Here is a 5,000-nt window from a genome sequence, read left to right as displayed (position 1 = left end):
TTATAGCAAAAACCCACTTCCTGAACGCCCTGAACGCCGGCAAAGTGACAACGATCGAAGGAAAAGCCCGACTTTAAAGGCAATAAGGCCGCAAAGCATCATGCATGCTAGTATGCAACCCACGCTAGCGGATTGGGAGGTTAAGGCGACACTTTCACGATGCGCCAGGAGCCCATCCTGGAGCGTGCAACTTCCATACAGCGTCTGTGAAACGGCGTTTTCACAAGTAGGTTTATTTTTAGACTAGCCCTTCCCGCGAATTAGGTCAAAAAACAAAGTCAGTTACGGTTCGGTGACCCTATGACGTCAGCTTAATTTCTTGTAATTGGTCATCGGGCTCCAGTGGGAGTCTCATTAGCGGGAAATTCAATCTAAAAATAACCTTACTTGTGAAAACGCCGTTGCACAAGTATAGTTAAGTTGCACGCTCCGGGTGATGGGCTCCTGGATGCGTTAATTAATTATGCAGTGAGAATAGAATGAATGAAGTGTCTACAACAATATTTTTTTATTTATAACTATTTTATTGAAAAAGCAACATAACAGAATTAGTAGTGAGTATTTATTTTCCATTTTATTAACTTTGCCAGTCAAGCTGGCAGAGCGCCACAACAGCTTGCGCCAATTACTGTGGCCCCCTTTTTACCCTCCCAACCGTGATACACAACAGAAGACAGACCACAACACCGGGAACTACGTGCCCTACGTTTAGCGACAAGTGTGGGGGAGGGTCTTTTACGTCCCACAGGATTATTAACATTGAAGGGTTGTGAGATGGGATCTCCGGCTTATCGTCCTTATCCGAGAAAACTTGAAAGTCCAACCATTTGCAGATGTAGTTACAAAGGCAGCACTTTCTCCTCAGTTATTTAAAGACCCTGAGTATTGGTCTGGCCGGAGTTGAACACACGACCTCCCGCGTGACAGTCCGGTGCTCAACCAACTGAGCCACCGGTGCGCGGTGTTTCTTCTTTTAGGGCTGGCTGGTAAGGCTGATAGTGGTTATAAATAAACATGCCCTTGTTGGTATGGGTTTCCTATGAAAAGAAATAAAAAGTTATTGTACATATCATACAAAATGCAAATGTAAGAGATGATTATCTCAATTAATTGTATTTCAATGTCCGTTACAACAAGTGATAGAAACAATAAATTATTACTAGGGGTAATCGGAGCTAAGGAGAGTGCGTTCGATATGTTTGTAGGCGTACGGGTAGCAGTTGAGGAGGAAGGATGGATGGTTTGTGCGATAGATAAATAGTTTTTGCATATTAGAACGTAAGGGTTGCGTACAGAGAAAAGGTTGTGATGGCTAATGATATCGTATGGTTCTTTCCAAGTGCTTGTAATTTGAGGAGACATTGGCTACATTCGTCGGGAAAGTTAATAGAACATTTTGTTTTAGGGCCTTTTTACATGGAAAAAGGGTGACCCTCATTACATACCTTCGCTGCAATCAGACAGTAATCCGATCCCACAAAACTTGACCCTTCTAAAAGAGTGACCCCACCTCAAGTGATTACATGGCAAAAAGTTGCCCCCCCCCCCCCTAGGAGGGTTACCCTACCAAGCAGATAGGGTGACCCCACCCCTAGGGAGACCCTACCTCTCTTCTAAACCAAACCGGAAAATATAATAGGCAAGGGTTATCCTTCTAAGAGGGTGCCCTTCTGGAAGGGTCACCCTATCTCCATGTAAACAGGCCCTTACTGGTGCAATAGATGTTCTACAGGGCTCAGTGGTTCGAAGACCAATCAGCGCTTTAAAATCCGGGTCTTTTTTTGTTCAAAAACATTTCTTCGGATAATTTTCTGGGATATTTTTAAGAGCATCCAATCATCAACTTGTTGACAAAATTGCAGCCGTTCAGGGTATGATTGTTGAGAAATTGCGTTACTTCCCTTTCCTTAGAAATTTGGCACATCGGATGTTTATGAAATTAGACAATCACTGGCCAGTTTTTATTGGAATCGGTTGAAATAGACAACGGTATTTACCGTCGGCCGTAAACTTATTTTCCACTCTCAAAATTACCTCCAGAACCGATTTTTTGCATAGAATAATGGTAATACTTGACGATTCGGGAACATTTTGTGAAAAAATATTTGTGACGCGTCACACACGCGTAGGCATTTATAGATTATGCTAGTAAAAGTGGCATATTATGCTAGTAGCATTGCTTTTTTTTTGGCCAAATTATGCTAACATTATGCTCTTTTTTCCAAATTATGCCACCGTTTTTTTAAATTATGCTCTTTGAAAAAATGCACATAAGTCCAAAATATATATATTTTTTAACTAGAAGCCGTTCGTCTACAGGAAAGAAACGCAACAAATCCACAATTAATTTCAAATAAACATGTGGTTCAGGTTAACATGCACACTAGTACTAGATAAATGTGACTTCCGGTTTCGGTGCACCTCAGACCCGGGCTCAGTGCTTCACAGTGAACTACAAATGCTACTAGTTTAACTAAAACTTTAAATATCGATTAAGGTCACCAAGTGCTTGGGACTAGAGACAAAAAATTATCAAATAATAGCATCAGAAATGATCTACTTGGCTGAAATTATGCCAGTTTGCTCGAATTATGCCAAAAATTATGCTAGCATAATTTATAAATGCCTACACACGCATCTTGATTGCCCAAACTTGCCCGATTATGCATAGCATCAACTTGACCTTTTGAGAGACCATTGAAAAAGATTCGTAAAATATTCGCGGACCGATCCATTTCTCTGAAATTTGAAAGGATGATTGCTAATTAATACCAAAAGATTTTTAACAATAACTAAAAATTCCTGTGTTAAGCATGAGAATTAAGCTGATATGTACGCTTTACGAAGATTCAGCAAACTTTAAAACTTTTAAAAGATGAGAACTTTACGAAAACAGAATATCAGACCTCAGCAAACGTTTGAAAGATAAACGCCGAGGACACACATATCACTACGTGGTTTACCTGGAATGAACAAGAATGGTACTGGAACATACCGGAACGAGGAGGAAATACCATAATAAACCACAAGAACACCAGAATCAAGCTGATTAGCGTGGACCGGTATGACAGGGGAACAAAACGGATTTTTTTATCATTCTAGACTGTGAATGAATGAGAATGCAGAATAGAAAGACTGACAGAAAAAAATAAAATAAATTAAAACAGTTTACATTATAGGAGAAGCAACAAGGCTTGGAAAGAGTCACGATATGATCTCACAATTCTTCATGTATATATTTTATCAACGATCGATCTTTTTTCTGGGGTTCTGACTACTTCCTTCATTGACAACGGGCTATGTCCACTTCAGAAATTGTTTCTTTGGAAACTCGAGCTGGAAAAGGTTTCTATATTTTGTGGAATCCACCCCAAAAATGCTTTTCGATTTTCCCACGAAATATTTATAGTTAATGGAGGCGATGCCCAAAACGCTAGGAATCTGTAGTTGCAGGCATCCAGGGAGGGTACCGGGGGATACCCAAAACACTGAAGTAATCTGAGGGGATGCCCATATCACCAGCGTTTGGGTGTGGGGATACCGACACCCAAACACATCACACATGCGCACAACCATTTCACCCACACAATTAGCAGCTTTGCTAGGCCTCATCAGCATGGCGTAGCTTCTTCGCCTCATTCGGTATACGGGTACGGTTAGTTTACTCGTATACGTAAAATGCTCATGCGCGTAGCCTTTCCTGTAGAAATAACGCGTAGGGATTGGTAACGATTGTTTACAAAGATGATGGCCGTGGTTTGCTCTTTTCTCCTCAGAAATACGTTTACTGAATTGTTTATAAAGTCTATCAAATACATTCAAAATTCTTCCTTACGAATGTTCTCTGTTTAGAGGGTCTCAATGGGGGTGTAGCAAAAACGGTACACGGCTAAAAATTTCGCGATTTCACAGTGCACGCTTAATTTTACATCAAACTAGACCCTCCGTGAGGGTACACTGGGTTGCCTGTGGTACGTGCAGCGTTCCAGGCAATTTTTTTCAAGTTGGGGGGGTCATTAAGACCGTTTAAGGGAACACCCAGAAGTCATACCAGCAGAGGCTCTTTGGCTCACAGGTCCTCACACGTCTGTACGACGAAACAGATCCTTTTCTGAGGTTAAAAACCTGGCTACCGGCCTATTAATTAATCATTTGTCAGAAAGAAGAAAGTCCTGTCCTCTTTAAAAAAGGTTGACACGCATTGCTTACGTGTGGTAGTGAAGTAACATAGCGATTTATTCCATAATGTCAACTGAGCTGTGTGATGTCTTCCAGGAGATTCAAGTTGTCCTTGCGTAATATGTAGCTCTAACTGTGCACGATATTGTTTTGGTATTGTCTATCATTGTAATGCCATGGTAGAAGTCTTGGGTAAATAGCCTGAGAAGACATGTGGTTACTAGCAAAGTACTGAACCCAGAAAGATTGAAGAAAATAAATGGGAAGTGAGAAACATTGGCTTCTGGGCTGACATGTTGATAAACTTCTTTTCACCACAAGTTTAAGCGTGCCCGCTGAGCATCTGACAGCTTTTGTAATGCCGAAGTTCACTGAAGTCAAGCCCTGTTGGGCGGGGTTAGTGTTTGGATGGGAGACCAAAACAATATACCCCTCATGAAACAGAAGCATTAGCCTCCTTGCAGCCGTTTTTTGTGTCGGTCCCATTCTCCCTCCCCACAAACGTCTGCTGAACCGAGCTGGGCATGCCATTCCCATTGTGTAAGAATATCCAATCAGGGTCGAGCTATTGTTGCAAGATAGCCAATTGTAAAGCAGCTTATAAAATGTTAGAAATTTACGCGCGAAAACTCTTAAAGGTATTCGATGTTTAAAACGTTGTGTTTATCGGTTCGTATTGGAGGTTAATACACCAAAAAAGCTTGTTAATGGTGACCTTCGATGCTATATATGTGGTAGTACTCCTCCTGTCAAAGGAAGGATAAAAGTATTTGGGAAAACAGCTCACGATCTTCCAAAGTTAATTAAATCTGCGCTATCCC

This window comes from Montipora capricornis, chromosome 1, assembly GCF_036669925.1.
Source record: "Montipora capricornis isolate CH-2021 chromosome 1, ASM3666992v2, whole genome shotgun sequence".
NCBI classification, from domain to species: Eukaryota; Metazoa; Cnidaria; class Anthozoa; order Scleractinia; family Acroporidae; genus Montipora; species Montipora capricornis.
This window is presented reverse-complemented; position numbering follows the sequence as displayed.